Genomic DNA, 12,076 nt, shown 5'->3' with positions numbered 1-12,076 from the left:
CTCTCAACTCGCTCATCATCCACCCCTAGGTTGAGCTCCATGCATTCCAGTTGCTCTCTCACATAAAGAGCAACTTCACCACCTCGCCTTCCCAGCCTGTCCTTCCTAAAGAGCACACAGCCTTCCACGGCAGCGCAAGTTCAGCCCTATCCCACCTCAGCTGCCCTTTGTAACTATGTTGTGGGGAACTGCTGGCAGGTTTACAGGCATGGGTGCAAGCCCCTGAGTGTGGCTGGGTGCTAGATGTTAGGAGACACCAAGGACACTTCTGCCTTGCAGGGAGATGGTTTCTTGGTTGCTATTTCTAGGTGGGACAAAGAGACAGAGGTCCCCAGTAGGCGCCTTCGTATCATTTTGACTGACCACTCTTTCCTGAACTGTTCAGCTCCCAGCCAAAGGCTGGCCCAGTCGTGAGTGTTCAGGTATCGGTCAGCTGCTATGGAGCCTGAGGCAGAACAGTAATTCCATCTTTGGCCCAAACACTCCAAGGATGGTGGAGGTGCTTGAGACACTCGGCCATCACACATCCTTGCCATGGAAATCTCAGCCCTACCATGCAGCTCTGCTGTCCACTACACACTAAGCAATTTCATGCACTCACTGTCCGTACAAACACAAGGCCACACTGACAGCTTCTCTAGCTGGCCTGCATTTGCCTGCCCAGCTCCTTCTGGGCAATCCCACTACAGCTCTGCACTTCCCCTCACTCTCCTCCCAAAACTCAGCCTTCCCAAAAGTGCAGGGTCCCAACTAGCTCTGGCCGTTCCAGGAAGAGCTGTTCCCAGGCAGCAGAGGAAAGAGAGGCTAGAGTGGTAGAAATCACAGTGACAGCTGCTCCTGGGAGGAATAGCAGCATCTCAGGGGAAGGGGAGGAAATCCCAGTGGGGGAGCCCCCTGAACTCCCCAAAGGACCAAGCAGTGATGTGCAGGAGAACACACATTTCTAGGTGGGGAGCTGAGGACTCTACTGGGGCAACAGCCCTGCAACACTCACCTCCTACCTTGGGGAACCTGCAGCTTCCTTCATGCCATCATGAAGACATGGAGTGAGCTGCTGCCTGGGGAGCAACACGGGTCCCTGCCAGAAGAGGGAGAACTGCAGACAGCACATTTCAGGCATGCTAAGAACAACCCTGTTTTTTTCCCTTCCCTTCTGTTTCCCCCTCACAGGGTCCTTTCTGTCAGCTCAGCTCTCTTGCGGCTGCGAGGTGCTTTTCTGACTGTCTCTCACACAAACAGCAGGCTCCGTCTCAGCATGTACCTCAGATACCTCGTCCTCACTGCCCTCCTGGGGACATGGCTAGGTAGGGAGTCTTTATTTACTCTTAGTGTAGTCCCTCTTTTTCCTCAGGAAACGCTGCCCTACCCACCAGCTGTCTGAAGGGCTCTGCTCTGTGGGGAAGGATCAGATTTCATGCCATCTCAAGACAACCTGAACCATGGGCAGCAGGAGCCTGAGGAGCAGGGCCACAGCAGAGATCTCTCACAGGAGCATCCTGTCAGACGGGAAAGGATTATCCTTGCACTGAAACAAGAAGGCCAAGCTCCTACCCAAAACCACTAACTATACTCAGTAGTTTGCTGCAGAGCAGGGGAGAGGGGTCCATCTTCCAAAGGGCATTGCATCCTGAAGACTTTCCCCTCTCAATCCCTGACTCCTGACTTTCTTACAGATGCCATGGGCCAGACCACCGTGACTCAGAAAGACGATCTAGTCACAGTGGAGGAGAGAGGCACTTTCCAGACCACCTGCAACTATCAGTCCTCTGGGTTTAATGGCTTGTCCTGGTACCAGCAGAGGAGAGGTCAAGCTCCACAGCTGATCTTGTATCAGGCAAGAGATGGCCCCAAGGAGAGTGGCCGATTCACTGCATTGCTGAACGTCATTGGGAAATCGAGTGTGCTGCGACTGGAGGAAGCCCAGATCTCTGACACTGCCTTGTACCGCTGTGCTGTGCGAGACACCCTGGTGCAGGAAGCTTCCTTGGCTGTGCAAAAAGCTGAGGAGGAGGGTGGAGATGCCTCTGGACAAGGCTGGGCTCTGAGGAAGATGCCCCCAGGACTCTCCTAACAGCTGCATTTCCCCTTTGCATCCAGGAATCATCCTGCCAAAAGCCTCCTTTTCAAAGGGGCTGATGTCCTCGGCCTCAAAAGAAGGAGAAGTTGGTGAAGAAGCCTCTGCCATGGAGGGCTTTTCCCTCTGCACCCTGGATGGAACCACACTTGCTGTGAGCTGAACAGAGAGCGTATGGACTCTTCTGATCTGCACTACATGATCTCCAGAGGGCCCTTCCAACCTCAGCCCTTCTGCAATTCTGTGATGGGATCTCTCAGCAGAGCACCAGGACTGTAAGGAATCATTCTGGGTCACATCCAAGCCTTGCAGTCCCTTTCCAGATAAGTTGTTCATTGTCTGTACAGAACATTTGGCCACAGCAGCAGCAGGATGCACTTTCCCAGGCTGGATGTTCCCGAAGGCCCTCAGGGATGGTGGCACTGCTTGAGCGGGAGCTAGGACTGTGACTCGGGAGGCAGGGAAGTCTCTTTGGTTGAGGAGGAGCACTGGACAGTGTCCAAGGTATCCTGATGCATTTGCCTCCCCCAGTGACAATCAACTTGCATGTGGAGCACTGTGTGCACAGTGGCGTGAGAATGGGGTTTATTCTTGCTTTGGATGGCAACCTCTCTTGCATATAGACCCTATAGATTTCTGATGGCAGAGGCAGGAAGCAGGCATATTTCAAGCCCTGGAACAGTTTCACAGAGGGCAGTCTGTTTGCAGCCCCTGCAGAGCAGAGGGCAGAGCACCTAGCGGGGGAGGTGCAAACAAAAGTGAAGAGATCTAAAGAGATCTAAAATTGTCCTGCTAATATGCCCACTTGAAAAATACAGACTGCACGTTAAAATTGCATTCAAGGCACAAAACACAGGAAAGCACAGCCCCCATGTTTCATGTCATGAGGAGAAATGGGATTTCCCCAAGAGAGGAAAACAAGCCAACCCCCACTTACCAATCCTCTCAGAAGATGTTAGTGGGAAAAGGGGGGAAAAAATTCTTTCCATTACAATGTTGTGATTTGAAGGAAGTATTGAGCTGGGTGGAGAAGCCTGGCCTGGTCCTGCATGTCTGTGAGCGACTCTGGCTGAGCAGTTTTGCTCAGGAGAGCTTGCGCTCAGCACCTCTGTCCGGGTTTGGATGCAGCCTCCTTTGAGCTGTCCCTGGGAGTCTGTGGGGCAAGAGACTGTTTGGGGAGCTCCTCGGTGCTTGGGGACAGGTCACAGCCAGGCAGGGTGTGCACAGCTGGGGAGAAGGCTGTGCCACTCTACTGCAGTGCATGGCAGACCTGGAAGAATGCAGTGCTGCTGAAAGCCCGTCCCAACTAGCTGGGACACAGGAGAGTGTGTTCCGAGACACTGATGTTTATTGTATCCACCTCATTCTCCCTTTCCTAACTCCAGAGGGGCCACATTGACAGTACAGATCTTTCCAAACTGTGGTTTCAGTTTTACACTCTCCAAAGGGATGTCCATCCTGCCTGATGCACTTCATCCAGCTCCTAAATGCCTCAGAATGGAAATTATTACCCAGAAGAAATTTCCTGCCTAAGGGGAGGAGGAATTCGCCCTAGCTATTCACCTGACTGGATGTACTGCAAAGCTCAAGGAACCATCCTCATGACAAACTTCCTTGATTTGCTTCAGGGTCTTTTCTCACCTGCATTACTTCTGAACAGGTGTCCTCTCAGGCTTCTGTACCACATGTCCCATTCCCATGCAATGGCTTTACAACATTGCAGGTGTAATAGAGCTATAACTTCCAATAATTTACAGGCTTTTCTTGCTTCTGTAAGCCTGCCTTTGGAACTAACTCTTGTTTGGTGCAGAGTCACAATACTCCCTTGCAGAAGACGGCAGGCATCAAGGATCACTACTGACTTCTCACGCCCTCTTCTGAAGCAAATGCCCCTTCTCCTGGTACCAGCTCTTCAGCATTAGGAGCTGCCTGCATTTATCAGGGACAGGTGCACTGGCTACAGCCTCCTTCTAAGCACTGAGACTCTGCATTGCACTGCAATGTAAGCGAGAAGAAGACTGCAGAGAGTCTTTATCTGCTAAGAAATAACTCATGTTTACTTGCATTTCCAAAAAAGAAGAAAAGGATAAATAGTATAAATGTGCATATACATAATATAGGAAGTACTTGACTTTCGAAGGCTCATGCCATTCCCTTGTGCTCTGACACTTCCCCCATGGCTGCTTTTAGAGCAGCCTTGATGATATCGCGCCAAGGTGCCCGTGTTCGGGTAGCCCCTTCCCACACTCCTGCACGTCGAGGGTCACTCCGCACTCATTCGAGGCGCATGAACGGCGGTGCCGTCCCGCTCCCGCTCGCGGGGGCCTTTCCCGGGGCCGCTGAGACACTCGCCCGGCGGCAGCAGTTCTTCCATCCCCGCCGAGTGCCCTGATCCCGCTGCGCTTGCTTCCCGACTGGACCAGGTACCGCTCTGGCCCGGCAGACCACGACACCGGCACCGACACCAATAACGGGGCCGGCGCCGGGCCAGGGCGCAGCCCCGGGGCGGAGCTGGCGGCGGCGGCCGAGAGGAGGCGGCGGCGCCGCAGCAGAGTCGCTGCTGGCGGGGGCAGCGCGGCGCGGCGCGATGCGGCGGGGCCGGGGCGCGGGGCTGGCGGCGCTGGCCGCGCTGCTGCTGGGTGCGCGGCGCTGCCGCCGGCGGGGGCGGCCTGGGGGGAGCCGGGGCTGTGGCCGGGGGCTTCTCCACGGGGACAGCGCTGGGCCTTTTGATCTTGCTTTTTAAGGGGGTCTTTTAGCCTCACTCCTTTATCTGCCACCTCCCTTTCCTTTTTCAGCTGTGCTACTCTCTCATGCCATCTGTCGATCCTTTCCCCTGTGTATTCAGCATTTCTTCTTGCCCTGAAATCTCATGTCCTTCACTTTTCATCACACCTTTTCTCTCCTGTCTTCTTTCCCTGCTTTCATCCATCCATCCACATGACTGACTAGAAAACTCATCCATTCATGCATCCATGCGAACTTCTTCTGCAGTCTGATGAGGATGTCATTCTCCACCATACACACCAGCTACATGTCCCCATGTGTCCCTTCAGCCTCTGTCCCACTAATGCTTTCCCTTGGCTTTGCCCTTTCTCATGGATGCTCCTACAGAAGCAGCTGTTGGAGCTAGGAAGAAAGAGATTTTCAGTATTTTTATCTTCTTCCTCCACAGCGGCTGCTGGCAAAGCCCAGATCCAGCAGGAGCCATCGGCAGAGACCACCGAGGGCAAAGCCGTCAACATCACCTGCTCACACCCCAACATTCAGTCCTACGACTACATCCAGTGGTACTGCCAGCTCCCAAGACGAGGTCCGACATTCATCGGGAGCACTTTAAAAGACTCCAAGGCTGTGTCGGAGCCGGCAGGGACTCTGCTTGTGGGTGCAGACCGCCGCTCCAGTGCCTTGCATCTCTCCCAGCCCCGCTGGCGGGATGCTGCCTTGTATTACTGTGCTGTGAGCGACACAGTGAGAGGAGGTGGCGCTGCCGCCGTGCATGAAGGGTCAGGGCGCTGGGTGTGGGCGGGCAGCGCTCTGCTCTGGGCATAGCGGTGGTGCCAGGGTTCACCGGGTAATGACTGAGTGGCGGCACGGTGTGGCAGGGGTGGTGGGCTCCTGGGGTGGCAGCATAAGGGAGATCAAGCCCTCCCCGCTCTGCCTGGGTCTCTCCCACTTCTACCTAATGCTCCGCGCCTCTCTACATCACCCCACAGCTTCTTATCACTCTCCCGCATTTGCATTTCGCAGACTGCCTCCCCCAGACCCAAACGCTGCCTCCAGCCACAACTGACCGCTCCCGCAGGGTTGTGTGGCGCAGCCGGCAAAGCCTCTTGGCAGCTGCCTCCTCAGGGAAAGGAAAAGGAGGGAGCTCCCTGTGCTCCCAGCAGGTCTCATGTCATGTGCTTCAGAGGCAGGGAGGAAGTTGAGCCCTATCCCACCTCAGCTGCCCTTTTTATGTATGTTGTGCAGAACTGCTGGCAAGTTTACAGGCTTGAGTGCAAGCCCCGGAGTGTGTTTGGGTGTTAGGTGTTAGGAGACACCAAGGACACTTCTGCCTTGCAGGGAGATGATTTCCTGATTGCTGTTTCTAGGTGGGACAAAGAGACAGAGCTTCCCAGCAGCTGCCCTCATGTCCTTGTCAGTGACCTCTCTTTCCGGAACTGTATGTCCAACTCCTAGCTGAAGGCTGGCCCAGTCTTGCGTGTTCATGCTTCAGTCAGCTGCCAAGGAGCCTTGGACAGAGCAGTAATTGCTCCTTTGGTCCAAACACTGCAAGGATGATAGATGTGCCTGAAACCCTGGGCTATGTCGAGACATCCTTGCCACAGAAATCTCAGCTCTACCACTCAGCTCTTCTTTCAACCAGACACTAAGCAGCTTCATTTAGTCACTGTCCCTGCAAACACAAGTTCACACTGACAGCTTCTCTAGCTGACCTGCATTTGCCTTCACAGCTCCTTTCAGGCACTCCCACTACAGATGTGCCCTTCCCCTCACTCTCCTCAGAAAACCATCCATTTGGTTTGCACTGAAAGATCTTTTCTTTGAAACAGGCCTTGACCAAATGTTTGACATTTCCCAAACAAAATGCTGAAGTCACATGCTCTGAGTTTTCCAGCATGAACCTCTTGCCAAGGGTGGTGTGCGACCCTGTGCCACGTGCTCTACGTGTCCCTGCTTGAGCAGGGGGGTTGGACTAGATGATCTCTAGGTCCCTTCCAACCTCAACCATTGTGTGATTCTGAGAACAGGATGCAGCTTGAGGACTGCAGGGGGTGGTTGCAGATGATCCTGCATGTGGGTGAGAGAGTTCTGTGACTGAAATGACATCAGCTGGGGCCATCCTTTGAGGCAGAATATTATTGCACATGATGCAATGCTGTGAGAGCCAGAGCTGATATTTCTCTAGGAAGGTTGGAAGGAGGAAAAAAAGGAAAAGAAAAAATAATAAAAATGAACAGAAAAAAAGATTCTCTGGGGAAAAAAAAAGTGATTAGTTGCTCTCTCTGAACTTTTCTTATACGCCTGGCTACTAGAAGCTGATGCAAGGGGGGCAAAACGCGTAAAAGGAAATGAAATGTGTACATGATGGCATGACTTTCATAGCTGCCTCCCCTGTGAAGTTGTAAATTAATGACTGAGTAGATGAATGCTTGGCGATAGCATCAATGAAGTGAACAGCACCTGAAAACCTCCCTGGTCTTATTCCTCTAGGAGCCTTTTCTTCCTGGAGAGCTGCATGGCTGGAGAGCCACTGTGGCTGCATCATGCTGAGGACATTCCTGGCCACTAGGACACACCTCATGTTTCTCACTTCCTCCTACTTATCATCCCGGTCCTATTTCTCTCCATGATGCTCTTTGATCGCGACATGACTGTAGACAAAGCCCTCCATTGCAGCACGAGCATGAGCAACAACTGCTTCTTCCTGCTTGGCCTGGGAGCATGGACATTGGGTTTTGTGGTCATCTTTACTCAGGTGATTCTGCTGCTGTAAGTCTCTTTCTGCAAGGAGAATGTTGTTGACCATTGCACATTTCAGCTGTGATTCTGATCTTCCCCTGAAGACTGCTCTGGTACAAGCCTCCTGGGGATCCCTGACTTCCTGGGGTCTGTTCCCTTCCTTCCCAGTACTCTGCTTCTCATCCTAGTTTTTGACCTCTTGGAAGTTCCCCACATTGCTGCATATTTCCATTTCCAGAAGGCATTCTTCACTTGTGCCTCCCCTCTCACTATGGTCTCCAGCTTCTCTGCATTTCTCATCCTAATGCATCTGGAGAAGGCCTTTGGTTGCTGGGGCTTTTTGTGTAGACAATGCCCAAGAGCATCAGCCAAAGCCAGAGTGGACCTCCTGGACAGCCCTCCCTCACTGCCCACACCTCCCCCAACAGCCATGCCTTCTCCCTTTGCTCGTTGAGATTCCGTCCTCAGAGGAAACGCCACATGGACATCCAGGCTTGGATGCAATTGAACTTTATTGAGTCTAAAGAAGGAAAGGTGGTTATTCAAATGTGAGGTCATGAGGACAGGGAGCATCAGGAGCAGCCAAGAATGTGCCTCCCTTGACCATGGCAGAACTTTCTTAGGACACGTGTTTGCTGTCCCCAGAGAAGGAGAGGGTGCAGCAGGAGCCCCTTTGGCTGACTGGAGGGCTGTCATGGCCAGTGGAGCAGAAGACAACAGAGAAAGAGGAGAGAGTGGAAGACAGGCAAGTTAGACATGGGCTGTGTTTTCAGGGAGCCCAGGGGAGCCCCTTTCCTGATCTCCTATTGCCAGGGGAGCCTCGGATCCTTAGCCTCTAGGAAATCAATGGGCTACATCTAGATCTTTAAAGTGGCATCAGCTTCTGGAATCCTGGTGGTCCTTTTCTGGTGTCATCACTCATGGCTTTAGCAGGGGGGGCACCTTCTGCCGCAGTAGCGGGGGGAAAACCTGGAGAGGTCACAGCAGTCGGAGTCGATGGGGACTCCCTCACAGCTGAGGATGCGGCCAACGGCAGCGGAGGTGGAGGATCCCACGACGGTGTTCTGCGGGAAGGAGCTGAGGATGGGTCCGGGCAGGGTCACCACCACAGGAGAGGGCTGGATGACAATGGTGGAGGGCTGGCACTGCCTGACACAGGGCTCGTTGCAGCTGTTCGCCAGTGGGGTGGGCCCGCAGGGCCGGCATGGCACGCACGGGTCGCAGCAGGACATGACTGAGGAGCTGGAGGCACCTGTGAGAGAGGCCAGGGAGGAGGCAGAGCAGCTGAGTGCATGAGGCACAGCCTGGGATTGTGCCACGAGGAGCTCTGCTCTGCCATGAGGTCTGCTGGGCTGGGAACTCAAGTGTGTGCAGGGCACAGGCACATGGTCTCCTTTACCTTGCCCTGCCAAGGGCTTGCCAAGAAGCAGCAGGCCCAGGAAGGCTGCTGACTACCCCATACCCCACAAACAACTGCAGACAAATGCCAACTTCTCTCTCAGCAAGACCTTCCCTCGCCTTCCTTTCCCTTCCGTTGCCTTCCCTTCCCTTCCTTTCTCTCCCCCCCCCCCTCAGAAAGAGGAGCTCCAAGCCTCACAAGGTTACAGAGACAGGATCAGCTGAGACCACCACCAAAGGCAGACCTTGTCTCCAAGGAGGAGGAAGGAGGGAAAAGGCCTTCAGACTCACCTGGTCCCTGTGGAGAAGGATGGAGAGAAGTGGATGAGAGAGCCAGCACTGGGACTGCCTTTTATACTGGTCCTGCACCACCCTCAGGTCACAGGCCTGCTTGACAGAGGTGACAATTTTCTGACAAGCTCCTCTCCAATGCAAAACATCCCACTTAATGATATGGACTGTGTTTTTGTTTCCTACATTGCTGTTTTTTCATTTCCTGCTTTAAGCCATGTCCGTGCTGCTATGAAGTTTTGTTCTGAATGCTCAGATGAAAGGCCTGAGGACTTCCAGGCAGGAACAGGTTAGTGTCCTTGGAAGAGTCAGCTGAGGCATGCGGGCAGGGGATGTTGGCCTGAGTCATTCGTGTGAGTTTTCTCGTGGCCCTGTTGGCCGGAAGGGGCCCGATTCCAGCAGTTCTTGACAGGACACCCCACTGGGCACCATCCCATGCACGAAGCAGGTTTCATGAGGAATCCTTCGCCCTTGCTGCTTGACCCTTGTCCATGCCGTGTGGCTGCCAGAATTTTCCCTGGTGAGTTCACAGAGACTTGTCCTTACGGGCAAGTTCTTTTTCTCATGTGCCCTTGTGTGCCCGCAGCATTTGTGTGAATGCATCTGGCTGCTCAGGTTTGTGCATGATTCCTCGCAGGTGTGTATGAGCAGGGGCATGTCTGCCTCTCCTCGTGTAGCCCTCACTACAAGGGGATGTTCATGCTGTTCCTAGCAGGGCTACTCTCCCTTGTTTAGTGCACAAAGGTTGCAGAGCCTGGTAGACATCAGACTGTGCTTCTTCAGGCAGAACACATCTCCTGTGTCCTGTACAAGGAGGTCCCAGGGGTCACGTTGCCTTTAGGTACAGGAGGGAGTAGCACTGAGAAATCCTGCCCTCCTCATGCCGGCCATCCCCCGGTGTCTCTGCCTTCAGGCCAGTGTTGATGGCATCTGGCATGGGATGCAGGCCCCTCATGCCTGGCCAATGCCAAGGGCACCCCTGTACCTCATCGACCTGGCACTGACTTTCCAAGACGAAGCTATGCAGTGCAGGGCCATGTGTTCTGATGCTGCTGCCTGTGAGAGAAAGAAGAGCCCTGCTGGGTTGTGCAGGAAGAACCAAAGAGCTGCTGCCTCCTTTGGTGTTCAGCCACCAGCATCTTCCTGGCACTGACTGAAATGTGAGCACCCAGCAGCTGCTGCAGTGGGAGGCCAGGGACGTCCAATTCACCCCCCAGGACTTGCTGCTAGTCCCCAAGTAGCACCAGGAAAAGACCCTCTTTGTGGCAGGGGCTGCAGCAGGGGCAGTGTGTGCCCGGGCAGCGCTCTGCTCTGGGCACAGCGGCAGCGCCAGGGGCTGCCCGACCCGAGCAGGGCAGCGCGTTGTGGCGGGGGCGGTGGGCGCAGGCTGGGGGCGGCAGCAGAGGAGGCAGCTGCAGCCGCGGGCACCCAGAGGCCAGTCCTGCTCCCTGCAGAGGGGCTGGAGCCGCTGGAGCAGTGGGGCCAGGGTCCCAGACGGTGCTAGCCCCACTGAGCACAGACCCAGCCCTTCCGCTCCAACCGCTTCTCTCCTGCTCCTACTGGGCCTTCCAACCCTCGCTTCATCTCCCCTCGGCTTCTGATCCCTTGCCCACATTTTCCTCACTGCCTCCTTCAGCTTCCACTGTTGTCTCCTGCTGGGACAGTCTGGGACTGTCAGTGATTCTGTGACAAGCGGGGAGGGGGCGATGTGGAGGGTGAAGTGGACAGTGTCTAGGTGTCCTGGAGGAATTTCCCCTGAGGAGGCTTCTCTACACTGGAGAAAAAAGCAAGAAGCCCCTGTGGGTTATTGAGCTGTACACCTGGGTGCAGGCCCCTCGGCTGGTGCCTGATGTTCTCTACCTCCCAACAGTCTGCAGGGCCAAGCTGGGTGACCACATACGTGCAAGGATTCTTTCTTCATCCTGTGTAGAATTGGGTGCTGGCCCCAGTGTTTGGTTGGGTACTAGATGCCAGCAGGTACCAGGGACACTTCTCCCTTGCTGGGAGGTGGTTTGGATGGATGCTGTTGAAAGCCTCCTTGGGGGCCTTTTGATTGACCACAGCTGGCCTGAACATTCTGTTAAGCTCCTGTCAAAATTCTGGCTGTGGCCTTCAGTGTTCAGCCCTTAGTCAGCTGATTTGGAGCCTGGGGCAGAGGAGGTTCGAACACTCCAAGGATGGTGGAGGTGATTGAGACACTTGGCTATCACCTCTCTAGACATCCTTGCAACAGAAATCTCAGCTCTAGCACTCAGATCTGCTGTACGCTACACACTAAGCAATTTCATGCACTCACTATCCGTACAAACACAAGGCCACACTGACAGCTTCTCTAGCTGGCCTGCATTTGCCTGCCCAGCTCCTTCCAGGCAATCCCACTACAGCTCTGCACTTGCCCTCGCTCATCTCCCAAAACTCAGCCTTCCCACAAGTGCAGGGTCCCAACTAGCTCTGGCCGTTCCAGGAAGAGCTGTTCCCAGGCAGCAGAGGAAAGAGAGGCTAGAGTGGTAGAAATCACAGTGACAGCTGCTCCTAGGAGGAATAGCAGCATCTCAGGGGAAGGGGAGGAAATCCCAGTGGGGAAACCCCCTGAACTCCCCAGATGACCAAGCAGGGGTGTGCAGGAGAACACACATTTCTAGGTGGGGAGCTGAGGGCTCCACGGAGGCAACAGCCCTGCAACACTCACCTCCTACCTTGGGGAACCTGCAGCTTCCTTCATGCCATCATGAAGACATGGAGTGGGCTGCTGCCTGGGGAGCAACACGGGTCCCTGCCAGAAGAGGGAGAACTGCAGACAGCACATTTCAGGCATGCTAAGAAAACCCTGTTGTCTTCCCTTCCCTTCTG

At 54.4% G+C, this 12,076-nt stretch overlaps 1 pseudogene; it reads right to left on the bottom strand.

The window, feature by feature from the left end:
* Positions 1-8,463: 8,463 nt before the first annotated feature.
* On the bottom strand, positions 8,464-8,769 carry LOC148591628 (feather keratin Cos1-2 pseudogene; annotated as a pseudogene).
* Between the last annotated feature and the right edge of the window lie 3,307 nt (positions 8,770-12,076).

The sequence above is a fragment of the Tinamus guttatus genome, unplaced genomic scaffold (assembly GCF_059628265.1).
Source record: "Tinamus guttatus ecotype Peru unplaced genomic scaffold, ASM5962826v1 Tinamus_guttatus_pri_ptg000732l, whole genome shotgun sequence".
NCBI classification, from domain to species: Eukaryota; Metazoa; Chordata; class Aves; order Tinamiformes; family Tinamidae; genus Tinamus; species Tinamus guttatus.
The sequence above is the reverse complement of the archived record's forward strand: the minus strand, read 5'-3'. Positions and strand labels throughout refer to the sequence as shown.